The sequence below is a fragment of the Onychostoma macrolepis genome, chromosome 19 (assembly GCF_012432095.1).
Source record: "Onychostoma macrolepis isolate SWU-2019 chromosome 19, ASM1243209v1, whole genome shotgun sequence".
NCBI classification, from domain to species: Eukaryota; Metazoa; Chordata; class Actinopteri; order Cypriniformes; family Cyprinidae; genus Onychostoma; species Onychostoma macrolepis.
In genome coordinates this window covers 12,311,934-12,331,713 of record NC_081173.1, presented here as the reverse complement: position 1 = coordinate 12,331,713, position 19,780 = coordinate 12,311,934, and the positions used below count along the sequence as shown (strand labels likewise).

Below are 19,780 nucleotides of genomic sequence, written 5' to 3'. Positions count from 1 at the left end.
AGCGAGGGATCAGGGATTTAATCAGAGGGTTCTGACGACATATGGTGTCATGATATGATGCCACACAACACATTACTGTCGGATTACATCGCTGTCAGACACAGTTCATGTCAACTCAGTTTATAGATTTACATTTATTCTGTCTCTTATCAGTAGTTTTGAACTACAATACCTGGAGAAAGTTAAAATATGTTAGCATATTTTATGAATGTGACATAACTAAAAGGGATAGTGCATTCAAAAAAAGAAAATTCTGTCATAATTTAGTCACCCTCATATAATTTTAAACCTGTATGATTTTATATATTGTGTGGAACACAAAAAGAGAAGCTCTGAATAATGTTCACACAAGCAACAAGCCTGTTATTCACCAAAAAATCAACACCAAAATAGTCTACATAATTTGTACATTTTATTCCAAGCAAGGTTATTTTATAACAATAAAAAAATAAAAAATATTAATTAAAAACTAGGGCTGCACGATAAATCGCATGCAATTATCATGCGCATCTCATCAGTAAAGCCGGTTCTGTGATTAGTAGCAAATCTCCATCACGTGCATTCAGATGGAGATGGCATTTAATACACAGAGCCGTAGATCACTGACAAGCTACGCAATATCGCGTTCATAATCGCAGATGAATCTCCTTCGATTATGAACATGATATTGCGTAGCTTGTCAGTGATCTACAGCTCTGTGTATTAAAGGGTTCATATGATGCGATTTCGAGTTTTCCTTTCTCTTTGGAGTGTTACAAGCTGTTTATGCATAGATAAGATCCCTGAAGTTGCAAAGACTAAAGTCTCAAAACCAAAGAGATATTCTTTATAAAAGTTAAGACTCGACCACGCCCCCCTAAAACAGCTCATTCAAACACGCCCCCACATGTCTACGTCACGGTGTGGGGAGATTTGCAAAACACCGCCCAAACGTATACACAAAGAAAGAGGGTGGGACTTTTATTCTCGCTGTAGTGTTGTTGCTGCCACCGGCGCCATGTCCTGGAAACGCTTGTTTTGTTGTGAAAGCGAAACTACTTTGTTTGGGCTTCCAAAAGAGGACACAACTAGAAATCAGTGGTTAAATTGTATTTACAACACTGTTCCAGAACAGTTCAACCAGACAGTATAAGTCATTATAATCAGTAAATATGTCCCCATTGGATGCAACAAATGCCTCGTTTGTAATAAGTTTTATTGTTTTTGTGTCGTCGCACCGGGACACGGCATCACAATACGGTAAGGGGCATAACCTTTCCGTCCTACGCTTGAGATATTCAGCCAATCACAACACACTGGATAGCTGGCCAATCGGAGAACACCTCGCTTCTCAGAATGATGAGCTTTGTAAAAATCGACCAAATACACAAAATAATGTTCTTTTTAGCAACGTCATATGACCCGTTTAAATGCCGCTCCATCTGAATGTACGTGATGGAGACTTGCTACTGATCACCGAACCGGCTTAACTGATGAGATGCGCATGACATTTGCATGCGATTTATCATGCAGCCCTATTAAAAACTAATAAAAATGACAAAAAGCACACAACAAATTTACAAAATGTACAAATCAATTCAGATTATTAAGAAAAAATTAATAGTATCTCAGTGATACTAAAATTACACTGATTAAAAGTCTTTTAAAGCCATACAACACGCAGATTTGTTTGAGAAATAGGCTGAAAATTAATTTGTTATTTGCTGATAATCTTATTTGCACGAGCACCAGTTTTTACATGCACTACAGTGTGCCAGTTTAATATACATTTGGAACAACATGAGGCAGAGCAAACAATGACAGAACTTTCATTTTTGGGTGAACTATCCCTTTAAATAACTTTAGCATAAGCTCATAATATATTATACATATTTCTAATCATAATATAAGACACCGTCACCTCTGCAGGCAATGGCTAACTTTGCAGGCCTTTATGCTGTTCTCAGTTCTAAGCTTTGTGAGTTCTTGTGACCATACAAATATGTTCTTCCAGGTTGTTAAGACTTAAAACTTCCATTACTCTGAGCTTCAGCATAACCACAGGGAAGCCAGTTTCTCCCATTTGATGAAAACAGCACCTTTTAACCCAAACAGGAAGTGTACCCTTAAGTGAAAGTGGAGTGATGCCCGAACCCACGTTGGGCACCAGGCCACCACCCACAAAAAAACACTAGTGATCCCACACCAGCTAGACTGACAGGCTTGGGGGAAAAAATACAAGGCCGGTCTCTCTCAGGAGCATCTGACAAGGGAAACGCTCCACTCTCTGAGCTCACTACGCAAGCTCTATGCACGATACGCTGTAGCTACATATCAGTCCCTCACTGGATTACATAATCACTTTTTTATGCTGTATGTGAAGGTGATCTAACTAGAGTACTAGGATGACATGCTTTAGGAAGTAGACAACCATAACTAAAATAATGTCTAATACATGTCTTTTGGAGAGGGAAGTATGTGCTATTAACTCTTGAGGGCTCATATCAGCGGGACATACCCAGGTGAAAAAGACGTAGTATTAAATATATTAAAAATATACTTGAAGTTCAAGTAGTATGTTTATAATACATCTGTATTCCCAACATGCTTATTTAAAGTGCATTAAAAATATACTGAATTGCATTTCAATATATTTCTAAAAAGTATACTAGAAGTACTTTTGTATTAAATATATGCTTAGTTATACTTCTAAGAAATATGCTAAACATAAGCATACTTTTAATGTGTTTATAAAAGTATACTAGAAATACTTTGGTAATAAATATATGCTTAATTACACTTTTAAGGAATATACTAAACACAAGCATACTTTTAGTGACGTTTTAGTGTATTTACAAAAAACACACTTATGTTACTCTTACTTAAAGTATATTTTATGTGTACTTTGTGTAAGAACATAACAAAATGTAATGTACTTTATATTGCAGTAGGCCTAGATAGTTATATTTTAAATATTTATGTATTTATAATTTTAATATTTGGAAAAGTACGATATTTTGAAAAACATTTTTTACATTTACAATGTACAAACCTTTGTCAAATATTATTAACCATTGCAGTATTTAAAATATGTTGTTTAATATGGGTTATGCTACTTTGGTTGATTAGGCTGTTGTTCAGTATGATACATTAATTGTTATAAGCTAGGTGTTTATAAACTTGTTCAAGCTTGACGCCTTTATTTTCTAATATACATTTCTGAAATTCCCACAAGGATTTCAACATCATATCTGAAATGAGAAAAAAACAAAACAAAAAAAACACGTTTATTTGTGTTTAAATTCAAACAACACAGACTAAACCTGATTGGTTCCAGAGCCATTGAACGGCTCTGATTGGTTCGTATGATAATGAGCTCGCAGCAGAGAGCTTCGTAAATCAAATATGATGTGCGTGCAAATGTCCCTTGAATGTGAATATAAGTCTAAATTTAAATAGGGTTATATTATATAGAGCGATCGTGTCTCTTTAGGGCGCTTGGAGGAAACCACGCAATTCATATGGATTACTTTGGCGATGTTTTTTTGCGATGAACTTTTTGAAACGTGAACATCTTTGATGAATCTTTTCATCGGAGGGACATTCATCTCTCAGATTTCATTAAAATATCTCCGCTTTTCTTTCGAAGATGAACGAAAGTCTTAGATGGTTTGGAGCATCTTAAGGGTGAGTGATGGCAGAATTCAAATTGTTTTGGGGGAATTATGAAATTAATTAGAAAATATGTAAGGGATAATCAACGGCTAGCTGTGCGTTTGAATGCACGACGTGGAGGTGAAGAACCGCCCGACGCGCAGCGGAGTGCATTCAAATCGTTTAATGCACAGCTAGCCGTTGATTATCCCGTTTATGCCATGGTCATTTGCCAGCATTCACATATTAAAGATGTTAATAATATTTGTGCTGCAATATTTGACCGGAACGATAAAAATGACGGTTATTTTCGTCTGTATTACTATTCAACTGTAATTGTATGTTACTACGGTTACCAATGTTTATAGGAAGCGCATTAATATAGAACGTGATTAAACTGACCTGGAACTACCTGTGCAGTTCAACGAATTTAATCAACACCTGCCAGCCAATCAGAATCCAGTATTCAGACAGACCATGGCATAAAGCGGTATGTTCTTATTTTTACCAGCTTCTGCGAGCGTGTATGGCGTCTGGCTTCAGAACCTCACTGTGACTTCAGGTAAGATTTGTATTTAATTAACGTTATTTGTCTGTACCTGTCATGTTTTTGACACATGCATTGGCAGAAAAAAATAAAATAAAATGAGTTAACATTAACATTCTTTTATTTGCAACATGAAGTATATTTATTTCTGATTTCCTGAACAATTTGGCTTCATTGTAATGAGGTTAATGATCTTTGAAAAACCATGATTATGAACATACAGTTACTTTGTCTTGAGCTGATCAGCAAACTGTGGTAGTGTTGGTTGATTGGTGTTTATATTTGTTCAAGCTTGACAACCTTATGACTTTATTTTCTAATATATATTTCTCATTACAGATAAGAACAAAGATTAAATTGTAAGAAGAGCTGCTTGTAAGAGCATACAGTACATCTGAAACTGCTGAGACTGGTAAGGTTTTTGACTATATTTCCGACCAGGTACATTGTTCTGTCATTCTTAAATAGAAAACAAATCATCAATCATCATTTGCCTTTTTTGTGTGTGTGCGTGTAAGAAATATTAACATTTGTTGTTTTTCAGATCAGCTGCTATAGAAGACAAAATGAAATCTGAGTGCAGAGACATGCAAAGGAATAGTAAGTATATTTTAATGTCGTATCACCTCTGTTATAGAGATTTTTGAATCAGGCCTAATAGAGGGGGATTCGGTCAATCTTGGAAGAAAAACGTTAGCAATGTGTCCATTCCAGGTAGCTAATTTGTGCTTCTTTTCAGTCATTCATGTAAAAATCTGTTATCTAATTTTGTTTCTGTTTTGTTTTTTTTCTAAAGCTGCAAGGCACTACTGACTAGGCTGTGCCCAGGTCTCCGGAACCTGCAACGACGCTCAGCTCCGTTGGCCCTTAGTCTGCGCCTTCAGGTCCACCAGCTCTGTCTCCATCGGTCGGACCCCAGATGTCGGCAGCCACACCATCTACATCTTGGCTCCTCCCTCCCTCGACTCCGCCGTGTGTTGTCAGCACTGGGATGCTCTGGGTCTGTGCCATGTGCCAAACACCATCTAAGCCGCCAGGGCATCATCGTCATCCTCCCATCACCATCCCTTCGCCACATCCTGCCATCATCCCGCACCTTTGCCTCTCACCATCCCTACACCATCTCCTCGTCCACCTCCAAAACCCCTCCATCCCTCCCTATTCTTTTGCTTGAACTTTATCATCTTCAGTCTTTGCACACACATCTATTCACTTTACATGTTTTTTTTTCTTCAGAAAATTGCATTGTAATTTTTATTTATTCATTGATGTAAAATTCTTTACTTTTCAGTAATACAGCTATAACTGAAATGTTCTACAAATGGATAAGATGGCTCTTCCATAGCATTTCAGTCTTTTTTTCATTTATGTTTTTTGTATAATGTTTTAAAATGTACTTGAGTATGTTTGTAGTAATACAAAAATACTATAAACATACTTGTATTTCAAGTGCATTTTTAATACATTTAATAGTATGTTTTTTTTTTTTCACCAAAGTATATATGCTGCTGTACTTTTTTTAATGTACTTCATGAATATTTGTAATGTACACAGTATATAATACATTAAAGTGTTCTAAATATCAAAGTGTACGTGTGTGTATATATTGAAAAATATAATACTAATAAATATAATATAATATACTAGTAGTGTAATGCTAATGCATTTCTAATAAGCTGAAATACAATTGAAATGTACTTGAAGCACATTAAAACGATGCTTCAAATATACCTTACCTGTAGTTCATGAAGTATTAAAAGTACATCTTAAATGTATTTTTAAAAATACACTTAAATTGCACTTAAAGTGGTTCCAATTTAACACAATTTCAATATATTAAATATATTACAAATAGATTAAAATTGAACTTAAGCATATCTTGAAATACACTTAATATACTTAAAGTTGTTTCAAAATAATACATTTAATATGCAATTAGTACAGTATAATATAAATGTATTAAGTGTGTCTGAAAAAGCACAATTTAAATATATTTCTTTTTCACCTGGGTAGACGTTTCACCTCCTCTGACTGAACCCACTGGCCATCCAGCCAACATGTTCAAACACACACCACATATACACAAAAACAGTGACGTTGTCCTATACTCCTGCTCTCCCCCTCTCTCTCTCTCTCTCTCTTCTGATGGCGTACACACAACCTACACACTACATGAGTACTGAAATAGCACGGCCGTCCGTATGAGCCTCTGCATTTTGAGTCCAAACAAGCCCAGGTTTTGAGCAGCTCTGCAGCCCAGGAGGAAGATGTGCAGATGTATAATTCACACAGTTTGCAGTCGGATTAAGTAGACGGAATATAAAATGCACAAGTCGACATCTGAAATGTCCTCTTTGCTGCAAAAAGTATACGGCACTCAAGACAAACAGAAACGCATAATCATTATTAGTAACACTATATAACAACTTTCTTATGCAACAATTAGGCAGCGGTGGAAAGAAACGAATTACATTAACTTGCGTTACAGTAATTGAATAGCTTTTTTGTGTACTTCTACTTTTTAAAGTAATTTTTTTAATCTGTAATTTTACTTTTACTTAAGTATATTTTGTTTGAAGTATTGTACTTCGCTACATTTTAAAAAGCATTAATTACTGAGTAAAAAAAACAACAAATTGCTCTCTGGAAACTACTGCAGTAAATAATGGGCAGGAGAACAAACTGGCGCTAAAATCAGAAGAAAGATGCAGACGGACAAGACGGGCGTTCATGGTGCAGACCCAGCTGAAAACCAAACCCCGTCGTATTCTGCTGAACTCGAAGGAAATGAAGTGAAGCCCTGGCCATGTTTATGCTCTATTATGCAGTGTAAACTGTGTTTGCCTATAGGGAGACCAAACTAGTAGCTTATAAAATATCGACATCAACCCTTCGCAAGCATGTAAAGGTAAGGTAAATACTTGCATCATTGCATTGGTGGTTAAAATTAAGCTTTGGCAGTTTAGCAAAATGCGTTGCACAAATTTGCCAAAAAGACAGTGGTGCAGGGTGTGCGATATATATCGTCTAAGATAATATTGTAATTGTTGTTTTAACGATGTGCGATTTGACATTATCAGTATTTAGCCAAAAACCAAACACTCCTACAGAGTGCCGTGAAGTCTAGTAGATTAGACTAGCGCGCGCGCATTTAGACTGCGTTCTTTCACTGTGTGATTCAGTCTGTTAAAATGCATTTAAAATGATCCCAAAATTTAAGATATAGGGGCAGAAAATGTATATTTATATTATTTCATATAGTAAATCAATATCACACGAAGAGTGCCATTTTTCTCCAAAAATCAGCATGATTACATATAGATTTTTTTTACAACAGTTCAATAAACAAGAAGTTAATTAAGAGACTTGCATTTTAGACACCATAATTGCCTGTTTTTGCTCTATTTCGACAACAAAAATAATCCCAAACACAGCCACAGCACTGTTTTGCATATCTGAGCAACATGATGGTGTTTCGTTCCTGAATGAATCAACTGTTTAAATGATTCAGTTCAGTCTCAATGACTCACTTATTAACAGTGACTTGGTGACACCTACTGGCGGTTTTAATTTCACATTTAAAGTATCTTTTGATTTTTTGATTTTTTTTTTTTTTATAATTTCAAATGAGTATGTACTGTACTTTTTACTTTTACTTGAGTAGATTTTTAGACTGGTACTTTTACTTGTACTTAAGTAAAATTTCATTAATGTAATGGTACTTAAATCCACCTCTGCAATTAGGTAATGCACATTAAAAAAATGTATATACTATACAGTATATATACATATTTATTAATATTATGAATATTCATAATGAATATATATTTATCTTTCAGTGTACATCAACCACTGACTTATCAAGTCATATCATTTATTGTATTTTATAAACGACTGTAATAAAACAGCATTGCAGAGTACCTTTGCAACAGCTGAAATCTATGTATTTTTCCATAATTTATGCTTTTAATCATGTGTGAAAGAAAACATATTTTTATTTAATATTTTTGGCATGCAAGCTTATCCCAGGTGTTGACGTTGACTTGCTATTTGCACAAGAGTTCCCTAGTTTTGACAGTTTGAGCGTTAGAGAGTTAGGCTGGCTGGGTTAGACAGGTGAAGCCTGCTGTGCACAGAACAGACCAGTGGAGTCTGAGAACATTTGGAAATGAAGCAAAGAACTCTGGGACATGTCAACCACTCTCCCCGTTTAACCTCACATCGGCACGCATCGCAAACTGCAGAGGCTTTCCCTGAGCAACACGGGATAAGGGGGTGAGAGGGGCGTGAATAGACCCGAAACATCCAGCTGTCTGTGTGTGTTGCTAGAAAAAAAATAATACAGTGAGAGGCAAAGAAATTAGTTTTAAAAAAAAGAAAGAGAGAGAGAGACAGTGAGAGGGGGTGCAGAAAGTGTCTGCCCTTTAGATGAAGATTTGCAGTGACAGTATGGGAACAGGATCTTGTGTCTCTTCCATCATTCTGTACTGAGTCTCACAATTTCTTTTTCACTCTCCACCTTTTTTTTCCTCCGTTCACTCTCTCCTGCCCTTCTGTCTCCCCCTGGGGATCTTACGAGGATATTCCTTATATTTGATTTCTCTTTTTACACAGCTCTGCAATACACCTACACTGCAAAACACATGTACATGTATTCAGCCCTATTATTTTAATAATCCACATACAGTACAACAAAATGCATTGCAGATTTATAGAAATTCCTGACACCCAACACAACTAAACAGCTAAGCTGAAGTATATAAAGACCAAACAAAAGCTACATTTCTTAATTGGATTTTGCATTGAAATACATTTAAGAACCTAAGAAATTTGGTAGTGTTATATTTTGATGACAAAATTTTCATCATCATAATGCACAGAGATTTTTATACATTAGGGTTTTGGTCCCACTTTATATTAGATGGCCTTAACTACTACTGTATGTACTTACATTTAAATAAATCATTTGATACAATGCACTTATTTTAAAAATACTTGCATGTAATTACATCTGTAGTCATTCACATCTGATGGTTTTATTTCTTTTCTTGTTTATTTTTTTATTTATTTTTTTTGTAACAATTTTTATTTTATTAAAGTGTATGTGTGTGTGTGTGTTTGTCATTTATGTTTAATTTATAACTATTGGTCATTATTTTTTGGATTTGTATGTGATCCCTTGACTATGTTCTTCTTGTACTGTCTGTTCAAGCATTAATAAAAAAAAAAAATAAATAAAAAAAAAAAAAATTACATCTGTAATTAATTTCTGGAATTACATTTATAATTACACTGTTGACACTCCCCTTACACCTTAACCCACCCTTAAACCTACCCAGACCACCAAACCTGTCCATAACCTTACCCGTATCCCACATCCCACCTCAATAGCAGCAAAAGTGTTTTGCAAAACAATATGAACACAATAAGTACATTGTACTTATTCGCTGATGTAAGTACATAGTAGTTAAGGCCACCTAATATAAAGTGGGAATAGGGTTTTTAATTGAAAATTAAACTATTCTCATTCTAAATGTCTAAATAATCAAATAAATATCTAAATACATTTCTAAATAATCAATAATCACTCTAAATGCATTTCTACATTTCTCTGTACAATGTTTAAAATATTATGTTAAAATATTAGCATGCATTATAAATTTGCATCCATTAAAATTCAACTAACACCACCATGGTGCATAAATAACAATTTTAATAATATATCATTATGAGGATATTTTATTATATTATGTTAATTAATATTTGAATGGAAATTCTGTCAAATTTTGTCTAATTTCTCATGAAAACAGTCAAAAATATCATTTCTTTTTTTCTTTTGATTTAGGGTTAAAATATGAGCCAGACATGTTCTTGACAGCTCTGATGAGATTTTCCCTTGCAGTAGCAACAAAACATCATAGTCATGGACCCTTAATGGTTTCTGTGAAGGAATATAAGCGTATTTGTACATTTCAGTAATGGCGGGCACCCAGCATGCTGTAGTGAAGGATCTGTGAGGAGGAGAGGAGCGAGAGATAAGGAGAGAGAGCGAGAGGATGATTGAGAGAGTGAGAGAAATCGCAGGGAGAGGTTAGAACTGCATGCGCATGATGTGGGAGGAAGAGCGTGGGCACAGGAGAAAGCGGGCGCCCGGAGAACCGATGCATCTCTGTGTTTCTCTGTCTTTCTTTCTCTCCTTTTGAATGACTTCCTCCTTCTCTTCCAGTTCCACATTGCCTCGTCTCAGGGATTTGGGCTGTCAGTCTTTCATCTGTCTTCTGTCTCTCTCTCTCTCCATCATCCACCTCATTTTAATAAGGACGGTAATCATTAAAGCACTCCTGCATGAGCCACAGATTGATGTAAAAAGAGAGAGGAAGAGGAAAAACTGGTTGCTATCTTGCAGAAGAACAAAGTGTGCAAAAGATCGGAACAACCCCTGCCAACTTACAGCTCGTTTCATCATCATAGGGGAGAAAAGGGTCACGAATGTAGTGTGCACTACTTGATGTTTGGCATATTTGTGGAATTTGAGAATTAGCCAGCATCCCAGTTCGAGTTGTTGCCATAGCAACAGTATACCTGTTGTGGGGTTAAACGATCCAACTGTTAAAAAAAGAGAAGTGCTACGCATTAGCAACACACAATTTTGTTGCCAAAACAAATAAGACAACAAAAGAAAGCTCGACGGTTGTATGTAGGAATGTAAACATGCCGTATGTTTGAGTGTGTGTGTCGGTGTTTTTAAACACAATCCTGGTGTTTCTGCTCAAGTCTGAGTTGTTTCCATGGTTACGCCGCAGCTGAAAGTCATAAACGGTGCACTTTCTTAAATGACAATGTTTTAAATTGAAGGCAAGTGCTTGCAGTAGTTGTGTTTCTCCCATGGGAGATTCTCCCTCTGGCCTCTCGGTGTCAGACAGTGGGAAACCTCGCGAAGCCAAAACACACTCCGCCGCAAGTGGCCAATTCTCACATTTGACATACTGTTACGATGCTGTTTTTCACTATCAGGTGCCTCAATGAAACCCTCCAAACGCTGACAGACGAGAACAGACAGGGGAAAGACTAAACAAGAGGAGCGTATACCAAACACTCTTGTACACAGCTGTGGAGATGTGAGTTGCATCCTGAAATTGTGTTAGCGGTGTTTGCTAAGGTACGGAAGCCATAAGAGGCTATGCATTATTGTTTTCTTGTGTTCTTTACATAACAAAAGTTGTTTTCTCAAGATGCCATCTGAAATATTCTTTAGCTCTCAACATAACACAAGGTTTTCTCAAGATCTTGTGACTGACACAACAAAAGTTGTGTTCTCAAGATCTTTACCTTATTTTCATGATCTTGACAAAAATGTTTTTTTAAAGGCTGACAAAAGTTTTCTCAAGAACTCAACTTAAATGGATATTTCACCCAAAAATGAAAATTCTGTCATCAATTACTCACCCTCATGTCATTCCAAACCTGTAAGATCTTTTTTCATCTTCAGAACACAAATTATGAGATACCTGACCCTGCATAAACAGCAATGCAACTGACACGTTCAAGGCCCAGAAAGGTAATAAAGACATTTTTAAAATAGTCCATGTGACATCCGCGGTTCAACCATAATTTTATGAAACTACGAGAATACATTTTGTGTGAAAAGAAAACAAAAATAATGACTATTCAATAGGGATGCACCGAATGTTCGGCAACCGAAATTGTTCGGCCGAAAATAGCCAAAAAATCTCTTTCGGTGTTCGGCCGAATAAGCGAAAAGACCGAATAAATTGTACCGAACAATGACGTGACGCGATCAAATAGAGGCGCGCACTAATGCAGCAAACACGTCTGCAGTGTGAAAGTATTTAAAACTGTCAGAGAAAGACGCAAAAATAATTCCAAGCATCCAGTTAGATGCTTAGCGCTGCATCTCATGTCTCCGATGAGAAGAGGAAGACGTGGTTGATGCTGGTTACTATGATGATTGAAATCGCGAAATAGCCTCAACTGATTAGTAAATAAACTGCAGAATGTTATGTTTTCTAATACAAGCAGGGATTGCATGTATTCAAACAGCGCTGCATGAGCTCGCGGTGCCAGGGTTCAAAGTCCAAAGCGCGAGGAACATCTGCGTTAAAACACTGTAGCCTACTCGTCTTTTGCTCAGTAACATTTTTTTTTAAAGACACATGACAATGTGATAAGTGCTACAAACATCTTCCCAAATTCGTAATGAGAATCATTTAAATATCTGCATGCTGTTGTCAACAAAAGAAGCACTAAAATCTTCCAGCGGGTTTCTGCCAAAATAAAGTCTAAGAAAAGCAACAACTCCATCAACATTCATAAATGTTAGTATTGTAATTTTACTGTTGTTCTGTAAAGTAAAATAAAAATAATAATAATTACCCTACAACAGCTCTATACATTTATTATAACATTCACAATAGTGTTCAAATTGGGATCTGTAGTATGTTTTAAAAGAATTCTCTTCTGCTCAGCAAGGCTGCATTTATTTGTACAGTAAAAAAATACATGCCTGATTCAAGAAGGAGGTCTCAAAAATGGCCCAAAAATATTATTTTAGTAACTTATTAATTTTTAGTTAAATTTTGCTTTGTTGGTATAATGTCTGATAGAATGTTAAAAAATGTTCAGTGTTAAGTAAATATTTTTAAATTGTTGTTTTGTAATTTATTTATTTATTTATTTATTTTGAAAAGCAGGACAAAACAGTAAAAAGCACATTTTGGATATTTAATTTATGCAGTGGTGACAAAAAAAATAAATAAAAAAAATGGAAAAACAGGCCTGGGGAAAAAGAATGCGAAAAACCGTGTTCGGTATTCGGCCTTCGGCCCAGTGTTCCATTTTGTTCGGCTTCGGCCAAGAATTTTAATTTCGGTGCATCCCTACTATTCAACAATTTCTTCTCTTCTGTGTCATAATTTTACGCATGTTCACAAGAGTACCATGATGATTTCATCAAAAATATCTTAATTTAACAAAGGTCTTACAGGTTTGGAATGACATGAGGGTAAGTAAATAATGACAGAATTTTTGTTTTTGGGTGAACTATCCTTTTAGATAGATCTTTAGATCTTTACTAAAAGTGATAGCACACCAAAAATGAGGGAGATATTTTGAAGAATGTTAGTAACCAAAATGTTCCGGCTCCCATTGACTTCCACTGTATGGACGAAAAAATACAATGGAAATAAAATAAATTGAAACTGTTTGGTTACCAACATTCTTCAAAATATCTCTATTTGTGTCCCACAGAAGAAAGTCATACAGGTTTGGAACAACATGAAGGTGAGTAAATGAAGACAGAATTTTTCATGATCTTGATATAAAAGATTTTTTCTTGTAATGTTAATGTGTGTTGAGATCTCTTTCAGCTGTTTTCTTATTTTTTTTGTCTGGAGGGAACAAAACCATTTCTAACTGCAATATTTTAATGATGTCTTGGATGAATGAATTTATTTATTTTTTTACATTGACTTGAGTCCTGAATGACTGGCCCTAGTGATGCCCATGGTTAAAAAATAATTTTTTTAATGTTTTGTTTTTTTTTCATGCGAAAATGAGAAAGTTGAGATCACAAGAAAACAATAGAGAAAACAGTGATGGCGTGTGGCTATTTAGGGCTTCAGTACAAGGACGAGGATCAGTTTTATTATTGCTGTTATTTGCTCAAACCCTAGAAGTGCGGTCACATTTATCATTGCTGAAATCCAGTCATTTCCTGATCAGAAGTTTTGGCCGAGGGGCAAAAAAGTTCCCCACGTAGATTTCACTAGTGTTCAAGTGTTCAAAGCTGCTTGGTTTAAAAGTGCCTTCTGTATGAGCTATGCTTCATACATCGCTACATTACTACTAACAATAGACAATCTATATCTTAAGTACAAAACTTTGGCAAGCATCTCCAATCCACAATAATGTGCTACGTCATCAGTGATGCCTCAAATAATACTTCTTGTTGAGAAGAAATGTGATATTTCAGGACATGGGGAAACATTACTTACATTCTGTTGAGAAAATGTAAAAACCTGTTATTGTTTTTTCTTTAATTCCCATCTCTGTGTGGCCATAAAGTGTGCATGGTCTTTAGTTCCATGTAGTTAAAAATCCTAAGCACAACAGAGTTCTGCATTTCAATGTGAGGCTTTTCACAAACACAGCAACCACAATTGCCTTCATTTGTGTCTGTCATAATGGAAATGGTTGCAGGCAAGACTCTGGACGCACAAAACATCAAATGCACAACCTCACTGGGCTCCATTCATCTGCAGTTCCTGCATACAAAGGTCAAACAGAGGACAAAAACAAAAACATCTCTTCCTCTCTTATCCAGGAGCCATTCTTTTACTCAAGAAATGAGTCAGCCTTCAGTGGAAGACCCCACCTTCAGGTCACACTAACTGATATTTATCAGGTGCTGGATTCAGTTTAGGGCATATCCTTAATTTGACCTTAATTAGACAGGACCTCATTTGTTTTAGGGGATGGAGCCAAAGAGCCATTTAGGAAATAAAAAAAGGAGCCTGACTTTGACTTTTAATATTTCAATCCTACTTCCTACTAGAGGTGCTAGTTCATTCTTATGGATAGAGATTTTAACTGACCCCTAATCCCATAGGTATCATACCATTTGTGCTACAGACATGACTTATACATTAAATCATGAGACTTGTTAAGGAAAAGTGTGCTGGTACTCACAAAGCGATCAGACTTTCTTTCACCTGGTGGATGATAAAAAACAGGCAAATAAAATCATACTAGGATAAATCACAAAAACTTGTGCTGGGCTCTGTTGATTTTGGCCTGTAAACAACCACCCAGAACACCTTGTCAGCTTTCAACCGGTATCTCGCTCACCCCTTTAGAAAACTCTTAGTTAGTGCTGGGCGGTATGACCAAAAATTTATATCATGGTATTTTTCAAAATTATACAGGTATATGACGGTATTTTTTTTTTCCATGCATGACTAGGTGTTAACCACATTTTCTACTGATTGAGAGAGGAAAAACTGCAGTAGATTGACTTAGAATGCCCTATTTTACTGTCATGATGAGTGAATATTGTAGAAAAATTCCACACTAAATAGTGACTAAAAACGACCCATTAATACATATTAACCAGGAGTCACTCTGATTTATAATCGTGACATAGTCTGATAAAATCAACTTTTGTCTCATGCAGTGCACTGACTGTGTTGCTAGGTTTGTACCTTTTATGGAAAAAAGCTGCTAAAAGGGTCTGAAAGTTGCTAAATCTAGTGCTAAAGTCACGCTAGTGTGTGAGACGCGGGAGCTGATGACAGGGGCTGTGGATATTTGTGGCGGTCAATGTGGATATTGTGGATGAGTTCTTCCTGGTCAGGTTCAGTTTCGGAACTTTCACGCTTCGTAACACCAAAGTCTCTTTAAGACAAGTCATGTCACTCAGCGGCCATCTTTGAAATGCCTCTCGGGCATGCAAGTGCAGCTCCTATCTCTTTGAATGGGGAAACATCAAATTCTCCAAAACTGTTCGCTAAGCTTACGATTAAATTTCATATTTGAAATCACCAAAGAAATCTGTCAACAACTGTATCATAAATGTTGTTTCTTTTGCTCAAATAGCATTATAAAAAGCTTATTTTTCAGGCTAGATCAGCCAGTGCGCATGCGCAGTCCTAAACACACGTCTCAGAGCGCTGATTGTTTCTATAGCAACCGGGACTTCTAACGGCAGCTGCAGTGACGTGCTGACTTTACCGATTAGCGATTGGCTCTTTCATTCAGAAGGCGGGGCTTCCTGCGTTTGAGCGGCCATATTGAGCGTTGCATTTTTCCCCATTCAAAACTATACGAGTGACACGTCTTGGGTATTCTATAGTCTTTGGTAACACATACAGCTGTGTCCTCACCACAGTGTAACAGTGAAAAGGAACTCCTCTCAAACAGTGTCGTGTTCCGAACGTTGTTTAAATGACATTCACCGGTATTGCTGTATTTTAAAAATTCATATCATGACATAAACATGAACCAGTATACTGCCCAGCACTACTAAATCTAGACTTAATCTTCTAGTGCTATGAGAGTTTGTCATCAACACACTTTAGAGCTTTGACTTGTATCATTTATGACCAATTAAGTGCAAGGAGTGAAATTATTTCCTTATGAAATTAATTCCTTGTGAGGCCAAAAACTCAGGAACTCTCGCAGCACACATGACATGCAATAAAACAATAAACTTTCTAATCTGACAGAAAGATCTGCGAGAAGGACCATTTGCTCATCTGTCCCTTCACCCATTCTTAGGCTCCCTCCTTCCCCACTGGGCATGACATAGAACTCAAGTTGCCAGACTTACAAACTGAATTTATTATATCTTAAGAATTCATAATCTTAACCCTTTCATGTTTGGTATCGTTCTAAAGGTCTCTGTGTGATTGGTAAAATGGTCTCAATTTCACAGTAGTCACTTGTATTATGAGAAAACTTTTGTAGAATTGTGTTCTGCTGAGGAGGGGGTGTGTCCCCTTTTAGGGGTCTGCGGGAATGTTTATCCATCTTCATCCAGGTGTGACCCTGGAGCACTAGAACCAAAAAAGGTTTTTACAACTGATTTAAACATTTCTTTGTCTTTGTTATCTGTGTATATAAGGGAAGTGGCAAAATAACTACTTTGCGATTCTGTAGCCAGATCAGCCCATAGTGTGAAGTGTATTTCATATGCTCCATACTATGTATCTTCCTGAAGTCAGGTAAACATTTTACTCTTAAATTCACCTTCGAACAAATCATGTATTTTCTTATTTTTTAATTGGCTTCTTATTGTTTAATTATGCAATTGGCATGACACGTTTTTACCCGACTAATAATAAATTGTTTTATTTGATTTATTCTGATCTCTTCTGAAATAATTTTTCAAGTAGATTAATGTGTGGTGGTATTTCCGCAAATCTGTGTTCAGGACAGATCATACCAAAGCACCAATGGATGAACCATGGGGAATACTATGAGGGACTTTGGATTTCTGACTGTCACTGACTTAACACGGTGTAGCTCTCGTGGTTATAGGAAAAAATACACTTTTTGTTATGAGTATGCAGGCGCAGCTCACTTAAAGGTATTATAACACTCTGCACCCTCTGAGTAAGTTTAGAACTGACGAGTTTGTGTCCGTGGATTCGATATCTGTGATCAGTTTTTAATTAAGAATATTGCCTAAATTTAATGATCACTTGAAACTGGAGTCAGATTGAACACGGAGCTAGACTAAAATTGAAACTAAATCCTGATGAATTCAGAAGTGCAATTGTATTTTCCCCTGTACGTTCAAGGCCCAGAAAGGTAGTAAGGACATCGTTAAAATTGTCTATGTTGCATCAGTGGTTCAACCGTTATTTTATGAAGCTATGAGAATACTTTGTGTTTACAAGCAGAGGAATGCACACGCATGCGTCATGGTACTCTCGAGAATGGTAGCAGAGACTGACCTGGAAGAGAATTGTTGAATAAAGTAGTTATTTTTGTTTTCTCTCGTAGCTTCATAAAAATGAAGTTTGAACCACTGATGTCACATGGAAAATTTGAACCATGTCCTTACTACCTTTCTGGGCCTTGAAAGTGTCAGTTCAGTTGCTGTCTATGCAGGGTCAGAAAGCTCTCGGATTTCATCATAAATATCTTAATTTGTGTTCCGAACTTAAATGAAGGTCTTATGGGTTTGGAATGACATAAGGTTAAGTAATTAATAACAAAATTTTCATTTTTGGCTGAACTATCCTTTAACAGTTTAAAAGTCCTGGCGGAAAATTACCAGTACCTTTTCCATTTTAATTAAAAAAGAAGAAGAAGAAATTAATTATCAACATATTAATTCAGAACTAATATTTAATAAATTAATATTAAATAGTCATTTTTAATATGTCCATTTACTTGTTAATTTAAATTTAGATTTTTGAATTAATACATTGATAATTGATTTCTTCACAGGCCTGCTGCTGCTCTAATCGACATTTGTGTGAGCATCCTACCCGTCCTCAAAACTCTCTCTGCATAATAAAAACAATTCCCCAGATGAGCCGAGCCACACAGAGCTGCTGTATCACTAATTGCCAGACCTCATGGAATTTGAGTCTGCGGAATTCTGAAAAAAAAAAAAAGATTCAAAGTTTCAAACATCCCGCATCACTTACATATTCTTTTATTAAATACTGTAGTTTACTGAATATATTTTCATCTAATACAGTGAGGAAAAAATTTTTTGATCCCCTGCTGATTTTGTACGTTTGCCCACTGACAAAGAAATGATCAGTCTATAATTTTAATGGTAGGTTTATTTTAACAGTGAGAGACAGAATAACAACAAAAAAATCCAGAAAAACGCATTTCAAAAAAGTTATGAATTGATTTGCATTTTAATGAGTCAAATAAGTATTTGACCCCTTCGCAAAACATGACTTCGTACTTGGTGGCAAAACCCTTGTTGGCAATCACAGATGTCAGATGTTTCTTGTAGTTGGCCACCAGGTTTGCACACATCTCAGGAGGGATTTTGTCCCACTCCTCTTTGCAGATCCTCTCCAAATCATTAAGGTTTCGAGACTGACATTTGGCAACTCGAACCTTCAGCTCCCTCCACAGATTTTCTATGGGACTAAGGTCTGGAGACTGGCTAGGCCACTCCAGGACCTTAATGTGCTTCTTCTTGAGCTACTCCTTTGTTGCCTTGACCGTGTGTTTTGGGTCATTGTCATACTGGAATACCCATCCACGACCCATTTTCAATGCCCTGGCTGACTTCAATGCCCTCGCTCTGACGGTACATGGCCCCATCCATCGTCCCTTTGATGCGGTGCAGTTGTCCTGTCCCCTTAGCAGAAAAACACTCCCAAAGCATAATGTTTCCACCTCCATGTTTGACGGTGGGGATGGTGTTCTTGAGGTCATAGGCAGCACTCCTCCTCCTCCAAACACGGCCAGTTGAGCTGGATTTTGGTCTCATCTGACCACAACACATTCACCCAGTTCTCCTCTGAATTACTGGCCTTCAGACAGGCCTGTACATGTGCTTTCTTGAGCACTGGGACCTTGCGGGCGCTGCAGGATTTAAGTCCTTCATGGCGTAATGTGTTACCAATTGTTTTCTTGGTGACTATGGTCCCAGCTGCCTTGAGATCATTGACAAGATCCTCCCGTGTAGTTCTGGGCTGATTCCTCACCGTTCTCATGATCATTGAAACTCCACGAGGTGAGATCTTGCATGGAGCCCCAGTCCGAGGGAGATTGATAGTTATTTTTATGTTTCTTCCATTTGTGAATAATCGCACCAACTGTTGTCACCTTCTCATCAAGCTGCTTGGCGATGGTCTTGTAGCCCATTCCAGCCTTGTGTAATTCTACAATCTTGTCCCCGACATCCTTGGACAGCTCTTTGGTCTTGACCATGGTGGAGAGTTTGGAATCTGAATGATTGATTGCTTCTGTGGACAGGTGTCTTTTATACAGGAAACAAACTGAGATTAGGAGCACTCCCTTTAAGAGAGTGCTCCCACTGCAAAAAAATGCTTTTCTTACTTAGATTTTTTGTCTTGTTTCCAGCCAAAATATCAAAAAATT

At 36.6% G+C, this 19,780-nt stretch overlaps 1 protein-coding gene and 1 long non-coding RNA gene across 4 annotated transcripts in view; one reads left to right on the top strand and one right to left on the bottom strand.

The window, feature by feature from the left end:
- The window catches only part of gabbr2 (gamma-aminobutyric acid (GABA) B receptor, 2), a 221,288-nt gene that overhangs the window by 179,780 nt on the left and 21,728 nt on the right, over positions 1-19,780 (bottom strand). The window lies entirely within an intron of this gene.
- Positions 3,382-5,615, top strand: LOC131526187 (uncharacterized). Of its 3 annotated transcripts, none has more exons than XR_009267398.1 (4): positions 3,382-3,666; positions 4,145-4,195; positions 4,520-4,780; positions 4,977-5,615. It is a non-coding gene; the product is annotated as an uncharacterized LOC131526187 (long non-coding RNA). The 3 variants fall into 3 exon arrangements; XR_009267399.1 differs by having other exon boundaries at positions 3,382-4,195; positions 4,520-4,592; positions 4,725-4,780; XR_009267397.1 differs by having other exon boundaries at positions 3,382-4,195.